Source organism: Haliotis rufescens, unplaced genomic scaffold (genome assembly GCF_023055435.1).
Source record: "Haliotis rufescens isolate VD_foot unplaced genomic scaffold, xgHalRufe1.0.p SCAF_15, whole genome shotgun sequence".
Classification (NCBI taxonomy): Eukaryota; Metazoa; Mollusca; class Gastropoda; order Lepetellida; family Haliotidae; genus Haliotis; species Haliotis rufescens.
In genome coordinates this window covers 21,857,686-21,879,772 of record NW_025963835.1, presented here as the reverse complement: position 1 = coordinate 21,879,772, position 22,087 = coordinate 21,857,686, and positions in this window count along the sequence as shown.

Genomic DNA, 22,087 nt, shown 5'->3' with positions numbered 1-22,087 from the left:
TGTAAAGCGATGTATTATTTTAACCCATGTGAGAGTGATGTTGGGCTTACTCTGCTCACTGTAGTGCAAGTATTTACCGACATGTCAGCTTAATTTGGGAGGAAAGTTCGAAGTAACGTACCCAATAGAGAAACTCACGTGCATGAAAGGGGTGCTGACAAACTTAGAATCATAACAGAAGCAAATATTGGATTCGAACCGCCGATCCTGGTTTCAGCAATGTGGAGAGCTGAGCAGCCTGTGTCCCATATCACCTCGGGAATAACAATAGAAAAGGTCGAACCACAAGTACATGTATGGAGGACACGGGTGGCCCAGTCGTCTAAGGCACCACTTTTCACTGTACACAGTTGTGTCCCTTAGTCTGATCGTTTTTTTCGAATCCCGCTTCGCCCGGATTATGTTATTAGGTATGCCAGCAACATACCCGTGTTCGTGGGTTTCCTCCCACATTAAGCAGACACGTCGTGATATAAATGGAATACTGTTCGGTTGCATGAACTCGTACATATATGAGTTTGAGTGTACTCAATGAATGTTCATGCACAGAAGCTACTTTCGTAAAAGAAATACTCCATGCCATAGAAAGGTAGGGCAGTACACTGCTTACATACAGCATGTCGTATAGTGCAATAGTGTGTACTTAACCAAGTGGGCAGGTCTTACATAAATGCTTAAATTTGAAAAAGAAGCTTCACTGAATGTTCCCATCATGTGGTTTATCAAAATGTCAGAAAGATTTGTTATATCCGTGTGTTGATGTCAACGGGTCTTAAAACCAGTCTAGTCACGGTCTAGTGAACGTAACATTCACCTCTTTCTTAATTGCCCGTTGCGTCGTCACCTCTCGGCAAACTCCGGCGGATGATAGAAGTATGCGATTTAAACCACTAGAAATTAAAATTTACAGGTCACTGATTCCCTGACCACGAACGTAAAGACACCGGAGTATGGCATCCGCCCGACTTAACTTAAGGATTGAAGTTGTATTTGTTGACGTTGATCAGCTGATGAAGATGAAGCAAATTCCATGATCATTCAATCGATGTGGCTCTCAGTTTTCCCTAATTATTTTTTAATGTTATTTTTATAACAGTGAGGAATTCCCCTAAAGTAGTTCTGTATGTCTCCGCGCGATTGACAACGTAATCACGTGACATACTGACGTTCGTCGGGAAATAAACGACAGTCAGCTTGGCAGTGTTCACCTTGGCGAAGTCACCCGCTACTGTCAATATTAAAGGGTGGCGACACCGGGCATATAAGAGAAGGGAAGCTGTTTGTCGAACGGTGACGACGCAGTAAATCTCAAGAATGTGACCAGACTGGTTTTACGACCCGGTGACAGTTGCCATCAACATGGACAGGCAGCACTAACAACACTCATCAAGTGACATTGTGAAACATATGTAACCTTAATTTTATATTCTGTATGGAAATGGGTACAACGACAGCGCAGGCTTCTTGCGTCTGCCATTGAGTAACAAATGTTGACGCGACCTATATCATTCAGTAGTATAGGTAATAGGACCACTTCCACTGGAGCAGGATTCTTATACCTATACTGCTACTACAGGAGGAATTTTTTATGCCAAAATGATGATGCGATTTAATGATAGTCATGAGATTAAGTTAAATTGGCTCTAGCTCACCAATACCTGGGGCCAATCATTGCTTCTATTAGTGATGTGATTCAGCGAAAGTCGTTTTAAAAGAAATATTAATATTAATTAATAATGGATAAAATTTACTATAGCCCACGAGGATATTGGAAAGGTGTAGGAGCAATAAAAAAATTAGCCACCACGGCTAAGGTATCTAAAGATGTGGCCAAGGATTGGTTAAAGAAACAAGCGATGTGGCAGATATATTTACCGGCACCGCGTTATATACCGAGGAAGAAGTTTGATATTTTTACAACGAATGAAGTTCATCAGGCTGACCTCTTGTTTCTTCCCCACGATAAGGTAAAACGCAAAACGTACAAATACGCTTTAACCGTAGTGGATGTGGCTAGTCGATACAAAGAGGCTGAGCCATTAACATCGAAAGAATCAACAGAGGTAGCTAATGCACTGAGTCGCATATATAAACGTGGACCGCTAAAATGGCCTAAGCTATTTCAAGTAGATCCCGGTCGCGAGTTTATGGGATCGGTAACTAAACTGTTAACAAAGAACGATGTCAAAATCGTCCGTGGTGAAAGAGAGGCCCACCGCAGTCAAGCTATCGTCGAAAGATTTAACAGGACATTAGCGGAACGTTTGTTTGGCTATCAGTATGGGATCGAAATGAAATCCGAGCGATTGAGATCAACCGAATGGGTGACACGATTATCAGCCGTTGTATCAGCGCTGAATAATGAAGTAACGAGATTAATAGGGAAGAAACCATCCGATGCTATTAAAATGAAATCAGTGACTTCCGAATCTTCAGCACCGAGGAGAGGCAAAGAACGAAAACTTCCGGATAGAGTAAGGGTAAGATATTTATACCAGGCCGGTGAACTCGAAGGAGGCCTACGTCGCGCAACCGATCCCATATGGTCCCTTAAGACGTATAACATTAGTCGATTGGTTACGAAAGAAGGAGAGCCCATTCTTTATTATCTTCAAGATGGACCGGGTAGGGCATTTGTACGAGAAGAGTTGTTCACAGTTCCCGACGGTACGGTATTACCACCATAACCATAAGCATAGGTATTTACACCATCATTATCAATCCATCTCTTTGTATCTAAGGGGGATAATGACGTCTTGTTCATTCTTAATCCATATATCCTATGATCGTAACTTCTTAAAGAGTTCATCTCGTGTTTGAACGTTCTACCGTTGAATAATGATTCTTTATACTGTTCATGTTTGATATGCTTTTTTACAACATACTTCTTAACGCCCTTAGCTTTTCTTATCTCTCCATTATCGGACTTCTTTATAGAATACATCTTAGGTCTTAATCCCACATACTCCGCTATAGGGGTCCCAGCACATTCATCCTTCATCTTACCTAACACCTTTTTATTTACTACGCTGTGCAGTGGATTATCTTTAGGGTAATCGCTCGTGTCGTACATATCTATTTTTTCTGCCATATCTTTATACACATCCTCGGTTTGTATTTCCATCAACAAAGAATCTGTGTCGGTATATAACACCTCGCATCTATCGCCGTATTGCTTCTTAAGTTTGTTGTAATAAAAGTCATACATTAAGTGTTTTGACAAGTCGAGAATACTCATACCAACGTACACCGGTCTGTTGAATTTTATATTACTCTTCTGCATATGCAACGCGGCTAAGTCGTTATCAAATATCTTGCTTCTGTTAAAAGCCGGACTGGCTATAAGTTTCCTGAGTCTTTCTTCCTCATTAGATCTGACTAATTTAACATCAACACGCTTCCTTAGATTCTCCATAGTTTTACCAAATACCGAGTTATTCATGAGCTTATACAGATTCTTTTCGAAATCGCTGGTAGCTATCTTTCTTAAATCTGTGTTCAACCTTATGTAGGGCTCCATCCAAGGGCTTTGATCAAACTTTAGAACTCTGTGTATTTTCTTAAGTTTCATACCTAACGATAGATACAACTGGAGATTTCTGAAGTGAACTATATATTTTGTTTTATCCATCAAATTTGGTACGAGTTTTTCTAGTTAGCTAACCTACTATTACCCATCAAGGAGCGTTGATATTTCGACATCCAATCTTTATTAACCATTAATCTTTCGGGAGCTAGCGGATAACTGTTATGATCTTTATGTAACGAACTTGGATATTCCAAGTCAACTTCTAGTATGTACCCATTATTTACTTCGATATTATGGATATTATTCACATTGATATCATTGACCCATTCAAAACCACCCGTGGGTAAAGGTTGACTCATAGCCCATCCGTACAAATTGTTAGCGTCGAGATATAATATGTGGGTGTCGGGTTTACTGGGATCGTATCCTTCCACTAATTTATTATTAGCCTTAGAATACCTTTTAGCTGCCATCGATATACCACCTCTTAATCCTTTCTCAATAAACAAGTGCATATCGTAATCTGTGAGTAGTTTTAGTTCTATGCCGGTCTTCTTCAACAATGCATCCCACGATAGTCCGGGACTGGAATAGTACCATGCCGGGTCCAAGCCGTATTGTTTGAAACATGTCTTTCTAAATATCTCGAATATATCGGCGAGTAACAGTACATCGGTTTTTAAGTACAGATCGTGATAATCGCCTAAATTCTTACAACCTAATTTATCCCACACCATCAGAGCGTGTTCATAATCAGCATCTGTTATTCTAGATTCTGTTAAGTTACTATAGAATGATTCGAGGGGTGGTAATTCAGTTTCTTCGAATCTAGACCAATCATCCATATATTCGTAAGGATATACACCTTTTCTCAGCAACAAATGACGTGTTATCTTATCGGTATGTTTATTTGTTATCGCAAAGTCATCGGGATTGTTCGCATTAGCTAAATTGTCCAGGGAAGATAACAGAAACTGTACGGAGTCTATGAATCTTAGCCCATTACTTTGCTTTGTTCTAGATTTCCCATCCTTGTCCCTATAATGTATAGGTTTAGTCAACGAGAACGATATGTATTTTTCCATATTGTTAGGAATGCACGTTAAACCACCGTCGGTCTTCGAGATAGCTTGCATAATGAGATGTGAATCGTATCCCCTAAGGTTATGAAACACAACGGGGATGGGTATTGTTTGAGAGTTCATTTTTAGTTTCAAGTTACACTCGTTATGAGCGGCTCCCCGATAATTACCCGTGACGTGACAATGATCTCTTACGGAATCCCCATCCAGGGGTTTATTACAAACGTGACAACTCGTTGACTTCTTATGGGCCCTCCAATCATCCCTCGTCATACGCATGGGTATCTTACACGATAATTTTTCCCTGATTATTCTCTCTTCATTTTGTAGATATTCTAGGAACTTTCCCGCTGCATCGGGTCCTCTGTAAATCACGGGAGTGTTTGTTTTCCCATCATACCTTACAACTATGTATCCAAACCCACAAGGAATATGTTCTTGAGTTTTGTACGTAAAACTATTATCAGTATTATTGCGTTCGGTATTTTCTATGGGTTTGATAAGCGCTTCGAAGTCGGCGTAAATTACGTACGGTACTGGCATTTGATTACAATAATGTTCAAATTTTAATATATTTTTTCCTTCTTTAGGCATATCGATCCTAATAGCATTCTGTCCAACACCTCTACAGTCTTCTTTATGCGCTTCTAATAGATCTTGTCTGCTGTACCCATGCAGGCATCTTTCGCAGAAATATTTCTTTCCCTAATATTTAGTTTGATCGTATAATAGCCTGTTTAAACTCTTTATCCACGTATAATGATATTTACCATCTTTTTCGATCAGAAATGAATTGATTCTGGGGATATTTTCCGGAGCGGAGCTTATCCTGTGTACAACAATTCCTTTAGAATGTCCGAAAACATTTATAGCTAAATTATTTTGCTTTTCCACCTTATCAATTTGTGATATTGGTGTAGGTTCGTCTATACCATCGAAGTTGAGTCCATCGTTTTGGGGATAGCTAGAAGGTCTATCTGGATGCTTGTCTACGGGGAACAATGCAGATCTTATCATCATTCTTAAACAGTCATCAGATTTATTTTTTACGTTAATTATGGCTTTTTTCTTCTTATAATACGGAGGTAAACCTATATAAGATCCACCTTTGAAAGGCATATAATTTGCTATATCTAAATATAAACTATCGATTTTATCAACACCCCAACCCGAACCTCTATTAATCCAGCGTTCTAAAGTTTCCTGTATCCTCTGAATTGATGTATCTAATGATGAGTTTATAGTATCGGATTCGGTTATAACTTCTTGATTGCTACGGAAATATGGTTCGGTATATTCGGTGCTATCATCTGTGTTACTTTTACTCAATGTCATTTTAATCGTCAGCTGGTATTTTATACTATGTAAATCATCTAATTCCTCGTTAATTTTACTCGATATGATGGGTTTAATATCGTTAACATCCATGTTGGAATTAATATCCATCTTCCAACCTCTTAGATATTTACCAACGCCGGCGGATGTGGGTACAAATATTAATTCTTGTTGTTGATTCTCAACATCATTATCATGTTGATTATCATTATCATTATTATTAGGTTGAATATCATTATCAATAGGTTGATTATTATCTAGTAAAGCGATCAATTCAGCTCTTCTCATTCGAGAATAACCTCTCAGCCCACTGTTTCTCGCTCGAACTTTGAGTTCTCTAACAGTCTGGGGTCTGTTGTATTCCAAACCGAGTAAATCCATCAATTCAGCTTTTCTCATACGAGAATATCCACGCAGTCCACTTTGCTTTGCCATAGCTTTTAATTCTCTGACAAAAACCATTGTGGTTGAATGGTATATGCAAAATGAGACAAATGTCTAATTGGTTGTTTTCATATATCTAAATACATATTCTCCCCAACCTATTCCTCTCATTGATGTAATCTCTCTTCCTAGCATAAATAATCTGGTTCCTGACCCTATCGGCACCGTGTTCCTTGCATAAACAATAACGACCTTTGACCCCTATCCCGCATACAGAACACGTATAGTTGATGTTTCCGCGCCTGATGTAATAGTTGTGTATCCCGCAGTAAAAAAAATCAACACAGCGTCGGTTACATAGAGTTTTTTTACCCATGAGTGTAAACTTGCAGTTATTCATGGTATATACATCTATCATATCATTTGTCTAAATGCAAATCACAGCTACACTGTGAGATATTGATTATTCATAGCCACAGCTGTCACTCTGACTTATGCATGGTATAGCTGAAAATCAATAGAGAACTCAAACCCAACATGATAAATGTGATCTCTCGGTTCTTTTGTTCCTCTGACGGTGTATAAAACTGACTCATTGTTGGTCTTGGTATTGGGTCTAGTTTTTTCCCATAAACGAGGAAGTATTCGTGCATGGCAGATTCGACATCCTTAAACGTTTGAATTGAATGTCCTTCCTTAATCAGTTGTTCATGAATAAAGTCTAATCTCTTCATTCTCTGTTGTGTATATTGTAACTGGGCTGCTTGGTATTGTTCTAAAGCTTCGTTATGTCGTTTACGCTCCTCTTCAACTTCTTTAGCGTTTGATCCCCTCATACTGGAAAATAAATAATTACTCCCCGAAAAAGCTAGAGCATTAACAACAGCTCCACCGACCATCATCGCAATTGTTGCCATATTTATATGAATATAAATATTCAAATGTTTAATTACTTCATTATGTCTTCCGGGATAAGTCCTTGTTTGATGAGCATATCCTTCGTTGCCATAGCTAATCCAATATCCAGAACCATCATTGGTATGTCATATCCATTAAAATCTAGCCTTGGAGGTGTGGCTTTAGTAATCATTTTAGCCATACGGGCATATCCAATGGCCAAGCCGGTGACCACCGCTGAATGATACGTCGCGTTTACCAACATTTTACCGTCTGTAGCTGGAGTAGTCATGCTTCTTATAGCATTATATGAGGACTAACCTCTAATTGAACTTGTTGTTGCGGCGGGGGTGACGTTTTCTCTTCTCCGGTCTTATAAAAGAACCATACAACCGCTATACCAGCAACTCCTACTAGTGCCCATGTTTTAATCGGATTTGAATTATTTATTAATTTCGCTTTGCGCGCCAGCCCTCCCTTTCTTCCTGCGGCTATTTTCAAAGGATTCTTAGTAACTCTGGGTTGTTTTTTTGTTTTCTCATTCACATCCTCATTCACTGGTGGTGGTTCCTCATTCACTTGTTGTTGTGTGTTCACAATCTGTGGTTCCTCGTTCACAATCTGTGGTGTCACCTGTTGTGATTGTGTTTCCGCAATCTGTTGTGTCTCCATTTATATTATTAAGTGGGCACGTATGTTTAAATTGACAATACCTAGCCGTTATTAAAGCTGTGGTGAACGGAGCTAAAAACATTCCGTATCTATGATAAAACTCACAGCTCACTGCGCTTATAGCGTGTTCGATGAATGGGTCTTTCTCGAGAGATTCGCATAAATACAGGCGATGTTCTGCCGGGATGGGGAGAAACGTACTAGCTACGGCTGTGTATAGTTGTAATATAGAAGACCCTATCGTTTTAGTCATGGTAGCTCCCAGTCTAGACTCGTAACGAGTGTACAGTTTTTTAATCTCTTCATCGGTCATGTTATCAATTTTTTCGATGGTATAATTTTCTCCCAAATATTGGGAACATTTTCCACCGGCTACCAAAGCGGCGAGTCTTTCTCTATGTTTATCTAAAGATTTATCAGCATTTTGATCTGCATCAGATTCTTTGAGCATTTGTTCGATGAGTTCGTCGCATTCCATAATGTAATACCTAAGGAGATATTTAAGTCTAACATAATATAATATGACATATCCAATACAACCCGTAATAATGAACTGTTGTGAAAGAATGAGGATTTCGAACCACATTTTATGTAATATTAACCGCTAATGTTCAATTTGCTACATTTTTGCTACATTCTGCTATAATTTTGCTACATTTTGCTACATTCTGCTATAATTTTGCTAAGCAATTGCATAAGCAGCTGGTTGATCGGTTTTTAATACGAGTTTACAGTGCTTCGTTGCCGCTAACACTTTTCTGACTTTTTTTCTCGTTCGCCCTTGGTATAAATGACATCATTTTCGCGTAAACATTCCTCGAATGAATCTCGATCTTTGCAATGAAAAAGCGCTACCCATTTGGTCTGCTCTCTGAGATCTTTCAGGACAGAGTTGTATTTTTGAGTAAGTACCCAAACGCTATGTTGAGTATGCCGACCGGAGAATGCTAAATAGGAAAGCATATCTTTCTTTTTTGTGAGTTCTTTACTCGCGCTGCAGTCGTCTATTATGAAAAGGGTCGATTCTCCTTTGTATTTTTCGTGACATACTCAGAGACAGTCTTGTAAACGATCGCCCGGATCGACTCTGTGTACCCCGTCGTCATTCATTACCCAATCTCTCGATAGGTATGTTTTATTAACGCTTATAGTCGGGCACAGAATAATGATATGATCGAAAACGTCCCGATAATGACTTTCTAAAATATCTAGAATAAAGGCTGTTTTTCCGCAGCCCGTTTGCCCGCATATGATAGCGCAGTGCGGATCTTTAGGTAAAAGATTATCAATAGATTGCTTGCACGAATCTCCCATTCTGTATATTAAGTTGCGCATCCATAATCACGTACAAATATATGTTTAATTTACCAGCTGCTTCCTGGAGCTTCGTTATCTGTATGGTAGCACCCTCGCTAGCATTTTCTATTCTCCTCCCACTGCCGTGTAATTGGTCATCGTCCGTTGTTCGCATGTCGAGCCATAGCGCGTACTTCGTGGTGAGGTATTCACCCATCGATACACTCCCGAGAGACAGATCTTTCACGACCGCGTTAACTTCCGGAGAACGTTTTATAGAAGGAAGTTTTTTAATCTCATCCCACTGGTGATACGCTAACATTCCTTGGCTATATAGTTGATTAGGAACGCCCTCGATAGTCAATTCTACTTTTGTAATCTTGGGATTGTAGAACTTCTCGGTATTTCTTTTAAATGCATCGGAGGGGTCCTCGAACAACATTAAAATACCCTTCAACGACCTCGTGGGAACGTTTAGATTGATATTCCACATCGTATCTTTTTTGTCCCTCGTGATCTTTCGGTGTCGCAGCACGCGATCGTACAAAATGGCTAAACTTCCCGAATACTGGTTACGAATTTGTCTGGCTAATTCGGGATCCGTTATCATATCGTACTCCAGCGATATATTGTCAATAGAATAGCTAGCATCATCATTAGCAGATCTGATTACTCTACCGTAGTCATTAAAAGTGAGTTCGTATTCTAACCTATCGCCTAGGGATGCTTGATAAAAGGGCATGTGGGAATCTAGTAATTCAAAGTCTAAGGGAACATAGAATCTGTTACCTAATGCGTCGGCAACGGCCTTATCTTTTTCGTTGGTATCAGCGCCATTTTCAGCACCCACGCGCAGTCTCAATGTGTTCTTATTACAAATACCTTGGTACTGTAAGTTTTCCCGCTCTTTATCCGTTCTCCAGAGATCCATGTAGCAATAGTATACATCGCTATCGTCGATACTCAAAACCTCATTACCGCTAATTTTAATGGCGATTTTCTTAACGATAGCACGACCTATGTTCTGAACGGGCTCCCTGTTAACGTCTGTAGAAGTCAAACTAATCGTAAATGCTAGTCGGACAGTTCCCGGAACTAACACATCGTGTGCGCCGAGATTAGGAAAGCGAACCAGAAGCGTTTGATTCTGATCGATGGTACTAGGGTTATTAGTTATAGTTACAGACTGACGAATTGCTTTGACCCCTAATGGATCTCGAAGTCTACGTTGTGGGTTTAACTTGCGTCCGTATTGCAAAGACATTGTTTATATTGAAATTATGTACCCTATGTTTAATATAAAAATGGCTAATTTTGATATTGATGACTATGATCTAAGTACCTTTGATGATCCGAATCCAATCGAAGAGGGTACTGATGAAACCAGGTTTAGTAGTCTTAACGATGAACTTTTACAATCGTCCGTCAATGATTATTACGATGCCTTAAAAGATGATACCCCAATAGGTCGTGACTATTCAAAGTTTGAGATAGATAGTAAAGGAATATTGCGACTGCGTGACTCTCCGGATATTGATCTTATGCATTCTCGTACTCGTAAGCCCCTAGCCTTGTCTACGATAGCTGCTAAACACGGCATCAGCACTGTTCGTGATAAATTAGGTTTTGTGGACTACCGACGACTTTCCGCGAAGACTACTAAAGTTCTTCGAACCGTGCGTTAATCGTTAATACAGATGATTTGGAAGAAGCCTCTAACGTGGCCTCGAACGGACTCGGAGAAATCTTAGATACCTATTACGATAATTCCACGGTCAGTGTATCACCATATTCGGAGTTCAGTATTAGGGAATTACGAGGTCTTGACAAGGCAATGCGAACAATGCGTGGAGAACTCATCAATAATACAGCCAAGATATCCGAAATCGACAAGCATATAGCTAAAGAGAAAACAAAACTCGAACAGGCGGGTGATGAGTTCAGTAGACGCCGCGTAGCGGAAAGATTACGTAACTTAGAAGACGAAAGATCGGCCCGCCTCGAAGCTGCTTCCAGTAATAGAAAGGCACTTCGTTCGCAAATCAGTCGTATTCGAGAAACTATCGATCAAGTCCTCAACGATGACACTACACTGGCCGATAAAATTAAAACATTGTTCAGAGAACAGGGAATAACCATTGCCAGTATTTTAACCGCGTTGGGATTTATTATATCGACTTTGACTCTCTCGTTAACAGGTGGCAGTACAGGTGGAGGTACACCGCCTAACGATAAAAATGGTATAAAAGAGTGGATAAAAAAGCATTTAAAAGCATTAGGTTCAGCACTGGGAAAGCTCGCTGAGAAAGCCGCAGCCGCACTTCCCGGTATAATAGGGAGTGTTGTTTCCTGGCTATTGAATTTATTAGCTAAGACCACCACTTGGCTTAGTCAAAACTTGTGGGGGTTGATCGTAGCAATTGCAGGGCTGTTGTACGTGTTCGCTAAGAACTATTTAACCACCAAATCATGAGTAAGCCAACCGAGACTCCACCCACTACAAGCGCTGTTTTTTCATCGATATGTTGTTGATTTTTAGCCTCAATATGCGGTGGTACTTGAGCATTAGTAGATGGTTGAGCGATAGTTGGTGTTTGCGGCTTGACTATTCCCTTTTCGCCCGTGATCGTTTGCGTTATTAATTCAACGTTAATATCTGAATTTATACCTGGTTTTTGTTGATCGGTAGAGATAACAATTTTATTATTATAGCCTATCACTTGACCGATCTTAAGTTCCATATTACTCGGGGACATGTATAGTCCCGGCGCATAAACGAAGTCCACTTTTGATTGAGCGTACTGTAATGCATCTTGAAAACGCTTTATAGACGATGGTATGTCAACTGGTGAATTAATGGCGTCCTCCACGTTTGAGACAAACTGTTTTTGCGCATCAAACGCCGTCCCAGTACCGATAATGGACGTTCGTGTTTGCGATTGTGCTCCGAGAATTGCCCATACATAAGTTCTTATCGATTCATTAACTCTTTCAAATCCTGGGTTAGTAAAATTATTTTCCGTTTTATCATTAAGAAATTCATTCCAAGCATCTGTTGTATCGTTTGGATGCACAAACTTTGTTATAAGATAAGGAATGCCACTCTCAAAGTTCATACGATCTGCTCTAAACTGTTTATCCGAGAGAGCAAAGCCTGAAGGGATCACACCCGCTTTAATTAAATAATCGCTTTTATCTTTAATAGTTCTTTGTCCATTGTACGGAATACCTAGACCATGGCTAGGTCCACTAATGCGCCAATCTTTACTCGTAGAAACATTAAATTCATTACAAATACGTTCGAAGGCCCTCTTATTATAATGATTATTTGCATGATTCCATGCTGGATCCATCGGTAATGGAGCACTAATTTCTTTAAGTATACGTCTAATCTGATAGTACACGTGAAATAATATAACAGACTTATATAGTTTAAATCCTGGGGCATTAACAGATACACCACATCCCGTTGTGGCACACCATACGGCAAAGTTTAACTGATTCTGCCAAAATTGCATCGGACGGTTAAACCAATCGTCCACCATTGTATCGTTAGTTGCCGTGAAACTGTATTTTTCAAAGATATCGTGGAATTTAACGGTAAACTCAGCACCGGAGACAGTTACCATAATCGATTGATTAGTAATGTGAGTCGATTTCATATTTAAGTTATGATATAGTATCATTGTATATTTAATATGTATGTTACACTACCTGGAATAACAAATGGTCAGTCTATTGAACTGCTTCATACTATCGATAACTCGGATGGACAACTCGAAGTAGCTCTATGCGATGTAACGTATTACCCACTGTGGACCAATATAAGTGCTGTGAGAAGAAATAATAGTGTAGATATAATAGGTGAAAACAATGGTATTGAAAAATTCATTACTATACCTGATGGGTATTACAGCGTATGCTCACTCAATGATGAAATTTTTAAGCCTAATGGAGCTAGTCTAACACAAAATGAGTCGAATGGGATAGTGAAAGTCGACTCTGGAGAAAACGTTGTAGTTCTTAGGCCATACTTAGAAGTTACACTTGGATTTCATCATAGAATAGGAATTATAAATTCTAACAAACCACGACAGGGAATTAAATTACCCGATTTAGTTCCCTATAAAGAGTTGTTCATCCATCTTGATCAAATAAGCACGACGGATAATTTTCAACTAGAAAGTCCTTCAACTCTACTCAGAAGTGTTCCAGTGAAAAATGAAAAATATAATAGCGGTAGAACGGAATCATTCTCGTTATTACAATATAAAAAATTGAAGCGTGGTATTATTTCAGACCTCAAAATTTCTGTATTAGATGTAAAACATCAACCTGTACATATAGGATACTTAAGTGTAACACTCCATATTAAAAATAATGGTTGATGCATCAGGCCCTGGAACAGTAAGACAATGTAATACAATTGCGCTTTCCGATCTCGGAGACACAGAAGGATTTGATAAACCCGGTTACAATGGTAAGTTATACGCTTTACACTTACACGATAATGTATACAAGCGGAAAGAAGTCACATTCACGGGTAATCTAGGAGATTTAAGCGATGTCGATGTTAGTAGACTCCTTAAAAACACTTCGTACAATATTACTCGCAACGATGATAATAAATGGACTATGGTCGAAGCAAACATCGAGTGGCTACTGAATATCGTCATTATCCCACCTTATGTGATGATGGGTAAGGGACATAATTTAACTAAGATAATAAATAGTGGCATCGTACTCATAGTCTGTCAGCCGGGCACCCATATTTGACTAATCGGTACCATTCAAGGGGGCAAATTCTAACCTTGTTTTTTCAAAAGGGAAATATCCCTGCTTCATAAAAATGCATGATAGCAGTCTGTAACTGGTAGCTTTATATATGAAATATGTCCACGAGTACGTCCACCATTTTGTGACAAACTAAAATCTTGTCATTCCATGAAACGATGCTCTCTTTCAACAAACAATTCAAGGACAGTTTAACTTGTGAAAAGAAATATCTGTAATATCTTTTCATTGCATAATATTACACAATTGATTCATTCTTTGCACTCACAATGTTATTGGACATTGAAAAGTCCTCTTGTGGTTGATAACCTCTAACCACACTAAAAGTCGACTTCATCAAATTCATCCTCAGATGAAACATCAGTTCCTGTGTCAACCTCATCCTCTTGATTTTCACACATTTTCAGTTTACACATGCTAGAGCACTTCATTCTGTTGACCATGCATGGACATGATGGCAGCTTGCATGATCGTGAGCATTTGCATGCAAGAAATTCAAGTACTGGTTCTGGTGCTGGTGCACCGTCCATCCAATCAATGACAAGCTTTTCTCCTCCCTCAGGTGCACACTCAATTCTCCAGCCAAAGCCATCAGGACTAGGCACCTCTGGTTTCTGCTGCAGGCTCCTCTTCCAAACTGCTGCTTGGTAGTTTGCCCTCTCTGCATGTTTGTGAAGAGCATCCTTACATGGTGGCATCTGGTGTGACTCAATTGCACCTTTCTTGCTGTAGAATAGGTGATAACGGAAGTCGTTAACTCTCATTGATGGCATTCGAGATCCATATAGCTGGCAGGTGTACGTTTCCAACTTGGAAAAGAGTGTTGATGACAGTGTCCATTCCTGACCAAGTTCTTTAAATACATCCTGTGCAGCTTTGTCATTCTCTAATGTTCTTAGTGCACGAATCTTCCCACGACCAGCAAAAGCACTGACAGAATCACAACCTGTGAAGGCATGAAGTCCAAGTATTCCTTTACACACATCCATACCAACAGCTCTTGCAACTTTTCCAACATCAATGAACCTTGTTCTGGTGATATTGCCACATTTCTGGTAAAGTGGAACATGTATGGAGTCACTGAAGGCAAGGCACAGAAGAAATACATCAGTGTCTTCTGAGGCAATAACAACTGCAGAAGTATGATTGTCAGCAGCATGGGCAGCGTGGAGTAGTAGTCTGGTATCAGCCTCCTCATGACTGGACTCCAGCTCTAGTACCTCTTGTGTGTCGTCTTTTGTGATTCTATAGCATTTTTCTTCATTTGTCACAAACAATTCCTTCTCTGCTAATAGTTCACGTGAGGTTGGATGTTTCCATTCAGTGACGAGGAACTCAATCAGTGAGGTCTTATTGTCAGTACTTGACAAGAAGTTTCTCCATTGGCGAACAACGTGTGCTGATGCTATGTTCTTGTACTGGACACCATTGTCTTGACAGCGATTCAGTCTCTCTGCCTCCTTGATACTGTGATGCTGATAAACATCAAATACTATGTCAATCCGTGAACTATGGGCTCCTTCTCTGAGGGCTGATGACAGAATCAAAGTTGCGACTTGACCAAACGTTTTCTGATCTCCCTTCATTTTTTGAACAAGGGCCATGCCATCAATTATTGTTGTAGATGGCTGTGGAATGTTTTCAGCTACAGATGCTCTCTTCTGCAAATCTCGTGCCAGTACTGCTTTGTTGGTTTTCCTTGGTTTACCATCAGATGTTGAGAGCGACCATGGCAGTGGTCCAAGGGGATAGCAAAGAACAGTTTTCATCTGCAGCTCTTTTCTGGCCTGTGCAATCAGAATCATCTGTGCAAAAAGTTTTCTTTCTGCCACGAGGATGATATCTTTCCCACATGAGTTTACTTTGGTTTTCTTCTTTGACATGTTTGTGAAGGTTTGTAGCTTGTGTTGTGGCAATTTGTCATGAAATTTGATTGTTGGTGATTCATTGTCCAATCGTTCTTCTCTAAATCTTTTATAGGCATTCTCACCCACTTTCTCTGCCCTAAGGAGGTCATTGGCAATTTCTGTAGTAGCAGCTGTTGCAGTGGACAGGCTCACTATTTCCTGATGTCCATCAAAAGGATTTATCCAATTCTCAATGGTATCAACAACTGTTTTCACTGCTTGTTCATCTTTCAGCATTCTTGGTGACTTGAGTTCTGCATGATGCAGATCACATCTGTTTAGTCCCAACATGTCTCTGAACTGACGAAGGAATGCACTCCGGTATTCAGCAGTTAAGTAGAATCTTGTTACAGCCCCTGCTTTCAAACTGTATTTCCTGATTCCTCCTGGCACTTTGGTGTCCTTGTTCACGGTCTCTTCAGTGGCTTGGTCGACTGGAATTTTGCCAAAAGGATTATCTTGACTGAGTTGCACAGAGAACCTCCCATGCTGAAATTGTTCATATACATCAGGATGTTGTGTTGGTAGCATTGTCATATTCGCATAGTAGACAGGCAAATATCTTGCATAGTTCACTTTGTCATAGGCAAAACACCAGGGAATCATAGCACGCACTGCTGCCAAGTGAAGTTCCCAGTTTCCTTCACGTGACGCCCTTATCAGTCCCAGCAATTTTTTCTGTACCATGTCAATGTAAGACATCCAGTAAGAAGAGAGCGGTCCATTGTCATTCCTCAGAAAATCCAGGTAAGATTGGAAGGCTTTGACTGTAGCTATGAAGGAAGTGTTTTCCAAGACTTCATCAAACTGTTTCTGGCAGATATTGTCTTGAAGTTCAGTTATCAGTTCCTGTGTTTCTTCAAGGTTACATACTTCTCCAGCTTGAGTTTCTCTGAGCCAGGGTACAAAACCTTTCCAAGCAATCCTCATCATTGCTTCAAGCAGATACTTGTGAACACGATGTGCTCGGTTGTACTGTCGTCCTTCCATTACAGCCCCAAGAGAACCTTCTGCAACAATACCCGACTCTATGCAAAGATCTCTCAAGCCTGCATCCTGAAAGCGTTTCCCTAAAATGCTCAGTACATTGCAAATGGTGTGAAATGTGCCAAGTCGAAGGATGATACCAGGATAATGGTCCTTGCGCTTCCAGATAACTTCAGCAACTTTTGCAAACATTGCTTGGTCAAAGACTATTACCACCTTTTTCAGATGTAAGTTCCCCATGATATTCTTCGCCTGGTTTAAGATTTCAAAGCATGTTGCTAGGCTTGTTGCAGGAGCGTTGATTGTTGGAAGGTAGCCTATGTTGTCTTGGCAGACATCAAGATCTTGGCGGACTGAAATGTTAAACCCTGTCCAGCTACCAATGGTTTGCTGTGGTGAATCTGTTTGCCGAGTGAGGAACCATAAGACATCTTTTCTCAATGCCTGATGCAATGTGTCATCTCTGTTACTGTCAGTAGTGGTCAGCTGCCCAGGTCCACATCTTTCGCCGGTATTATATACTGGCAGTGCAAACTCTCCATCAGGAATGCTTCTCTGTTTCTTTTTTTCTACTATTGGTAGCTGAGGTTTCTCTTCATGTGGTCCGTGCATTCTTGGCTGAACGATAATGCCATTAACCCTATGACTTGTGCCTTCCCCTGTCAATGTCTCTTCTAGGATGCCAATATTATCCCACGCCATGGTTGTGAATACATGGGGCTGAGCAGTACTTGGAAGCACAACATCACCATCTACAGAAGATGCCATTTTCTGTAGGCAGAGTGCAATCTCGTTTTCCTCAAGCTGTAAGTAAGACACCCCATGGCCGAGTCTATTTAGTGCTTGAATCAGTTCGGCATTTCCAGTGAGATTCTTGACAACAGCTGGCAAAAGGATGTGTTTTGGTGGTTTCTGCTTGCCACAGCTCACAGCATAGAGGAGGTCCTGTCCAAATGAGTTGACAAGCCAGGTTACCCTCGCTGACGGTTGCTTTGGTGAAATGTCACCAGTTAGTAGCCCAAAAAGAAATTGTTTCAGTGACAAAGGCAGTTTTATTGCAGCTATGTTAAGTGATTCTGGTAAGTGCGGCCATTCCAAAACATCATCTTGCTCCTTGATCCTTGAGCGCAGCAATATGGCAGCAGAGGTTATAACCCCCTTGTCTTCTGATGACTGACTCTGCTTGGAATGAATATCATCTGTAAGTTTTATATTCTCCTTGGCAAGTTCATAGATACTCAGGTTGTCTGGTATAACAAGAAGTTTGCCTTTATCATCTGGAAATATGTGAATTGCTTGACAGAACTCAGCTTCAAGTTTTCTCCGAATATGCTTCTTTGTAGATTCCCTGATGTTACTTATTCCAGCCATCTTCATGTGATCCACCAGGACTGTTGTGAGGTCTACCATTTTAAGAGTCTTTGGGTTTGAAAACAGGGTGTTTCTGATATAGCTAAACAGATGAAAATATGCATCAGCTTCTGCTTCCTGGTACTGGATGTCATGTTCATCAACTTCTGGAATAGAACAGGGAGTGCAGTCAGGTGCCCTTGTGTACTTTTTATAACATGAGCGATGGTAGTGAGCCTCTGCTGCAACAATATCACGTGCTACAAAACTTAGTACTGCTACATCTTGTTTTTTTATGGCCATGTCCCGTACTCTTCTATCTGCACGGAGATCAACACACTGTATAAGGAGTTCTCGACTTTTCTGGCCCTTCTTATACTTAACCTTCCGGCAAAATAAGCATTGCTTTTCATAAACCCTTGATGAAGTTGGTGATTGCCTGTTCGATCTCCGGTTTTCAACACAAGCATGGCTACCTTCTTCTGTTTTGCTTGACTGTAGTGACTGTAATTCCCGTTTTATTGTAAATCTACAACGACATTTCCGATGGTAGAAAATGTTTGGTATCTCAGATGTACTCTTTGCAAACTCCAGAAGTGGTTTGTGATTTCGTATTTGTGCTGCTCTCAGTAGAGCTTCCCACGATTCAAAGCTATTAGGTTGAACCAAGTGGCTTTCCATATCTTCACCTTCATAGTGAATGATGCAGGATGTACTACTCCTGGGCTTTTTGCATGGCGGTTCATCGGTGACAATGTCTTCCATATTGCAGTCACTACAGCTATCAGCACTTGTCCCATCTTCATATTTGTCCATTAGAAGTAGTAGTAATACGAATGGCAACTTGGTGTTTAGTTCATGGTTGAAGAATGAATTTGTAATCTGTAAGATAATGAAACAAAACATTACAAAATATGTTTAATGTATACTGTATAATTGTGAATAGATCATGTGTTTAGTATGAATGACTAATAATTTTAAATAAATTTAACATGTAAGGATACTAGTATGTGAACTGAAACAATCTTCATTATTTGCAGTTGTTTTTTGTAGATTTTCTGTTTCTTATTTCAAAAGTAGGCATCATTCATTTTTAGGTATGAGAATAATTTTAATTTTCTCATTTTGGGAATTTTATCATATCATAAAAGAAATAATCAATTACATTCAAATTAACATGTGTTTTAATATTTCACATCTAAGGATACTTGCATGTGAATTGAAACAACCTTCATTAATTGCAGTTGTTATCTGTAGATTTTCTATTTATCAATTTCTAAATTCAAAAGTAGGCATCTTTCATTTTTAGGTCTGTGAATGAGAAAATTTAATTTTCTCATTTTGGGAATTTTATCATCATATCATATAAAAATATAATCAATTACATTCAAATTAACATGTGTTTTAACATTTTATTGGAAAATGTAATAATTATGCAGAAAAAAAATAATTTTCCAACAATAGTTCAAATAAAGGTGAAAATAAGATAGTAATGATAATTAGTTGTAAGTAAGTGCTATGTACCATTACATCATTATTACATCATCATTACATCATCATTACCAAATTCAGAGATGCTACTGATGCCATTAACTTTTTTATTGAATTGTTTCATAACATTAGTTAAGAGTCAACACTTCTACAGTGTACCCTACAACTTTGATGAAATAAAAATTACAATTTTATGACATGTTGTCTGACAGTTATTGATAAATAAAACGTTTGGCACCACTTGGTGCCATTTACTTATATACTGTGTCTGCAAAGCAGTTTTTGGCTCCCTTTTTTATTGGTAAGATGTATAGTAGTATATGCAACAGCCAAAACAGCAACTTACCCCTGATAGGTTGAAATATGATCACTTATGTTCATTAATTACTGTTGCTATGGTCAAATCACCAAGACAGGAAGTAAACAAAGAAGTGAATTATATACTACTCACCGGACAACATATTGTACTGGCCATTCTTCTGTGCCAACTTTGGAGACCTTCAAAAGAACTTAAAAAAACATGCAAAGCTACTCGATTTCAAATGCTATCATATTTATTCTACATATAGATAGCATTACCTTCAATTTTAAACCGGTCACAATTTGCCCCCTGTTTGGTACCGAAATTTTGCCGGGCTGATAGACTATCACGGCTTATATCCCATCAAAACGAAAAAGTGTGTTGGTCACTCCCCTGCCAGATGACCCAGGTCATATGATATATAGTCGTCCGGCCTTAAAAAACTTTAGTTTAAATTTGGTTACTGAATTCGAAGATATTAAAGTTAACCTGAGTGCAATACCTAATATTTCTACGCTTATTATTGAAGTCTTGTTCGGAGATGTACCGGTAGATGCCTTCGAAATATTACCAGGTCTATCGATTAAATGGTTCAAGAATCACGAGCGTCAACGTTGCAGTATTATTCATATCGGAGCATCGCCCGTTGCAACCCTCGAGGGGGTCCAAATTATTAAGAGTGGTAGTATTTCTCTTTCTAAGATATTCTTGCCGTATAATATACATTTAATAAGGTTGATGTATAGTCTCAAAACATTTAAGCAAGACCAATTAAAGACTATTATATGATCGTTATATACACTATGAGTTTATATCCGGCGCTCAATGAAGCATTTGAAAAGATGGAAACTGTTGATGGATTTCGATTACATCAAATAAGCGACATAAAACATCGAATAGAGAAGGATAGGGAGTTGAGACTTGGATTGTATAAAAGGTATCGCAGAGCCGTGAATGCTCTGGACGGAGTTCACACCACTCTTATAGTATCTGGCATGGGACTCGGTGTAGCGGGTATCGGTTTACTATCAACTATAATCGCCGCGCCTATCGTGCTCGGCATGGAAATAACCGCTGGAGTATCGGGACTGGCAGGAATAGCGATAAAATTCATTTCTCGTAGGTTACAAAAGAAAGCATTAAAACACGATAGTATTCGGATACTCGCCGAAGCAAAGTTGAACAGCATTGAGGATCATATTTCGACAGCAATGGCCGATAGTAAGATATCCGAGGATGAGTTTCGTTTAGTGCTGTCGGAGCTTAACAAATACAACGAAATGAAGCAGGAGATTCGATCAAAATCTCGTAAGACCAGTGGTATTAGCGAAGACGAGAAAAAAAAGTTCATAGAAGAGGGGGGGCAACAAGCTCGTCAATTATTCCGTGCCAAAAGCAAAGAACTGGTTGGAGATTAAAAATAGATTGCTTACTATCGTGTGATTACATTTAGACAAATGCTAACATAAATATATAATAATGGAGAAAGCTATTCAATGGAAAGAATTACCACAAGGTTTTTATTATATCAGTGATGCCAAACCAACCAAATACGGTTATCAATTGTTTCTTATCAATTTACAAAAAGAGTGTAGTTATATAGTCTGGTCTCCTAGTAAAATGAACGAAGAACTTAATAAAAATGTTGAATATCGCTTTATCGATAAAAATAATGAAGAATATTTTTATTACCATTTAGGCTCATCTAAAGCAATGATTAGCCCCAGGTATTGGTGAGCTAGAGCCAATTTAACTTAATCTCATGACTATCATTAAATCGCATCATCATTTTGGCATAAAAAATTCCTCCTGTAGTAGCAGTATAGGTATATGAATCCTGCTCCAGTGGAAGTGGTCCAGAACCCCTATTACCTATACTACTCATTCAGATGTTGAAAACAAGCAGGAAGTAACTCGACATTCACATCAACTTTATATAATCACTACTCCTACAGAAACGCTGCTGCATTACATACGTTCTGTGATCCTGACACAGCAACACGTCATAAACAACAGACTGATTAACTTTCTTACCTTAATTAAGGGAAATGACACAGAGAGA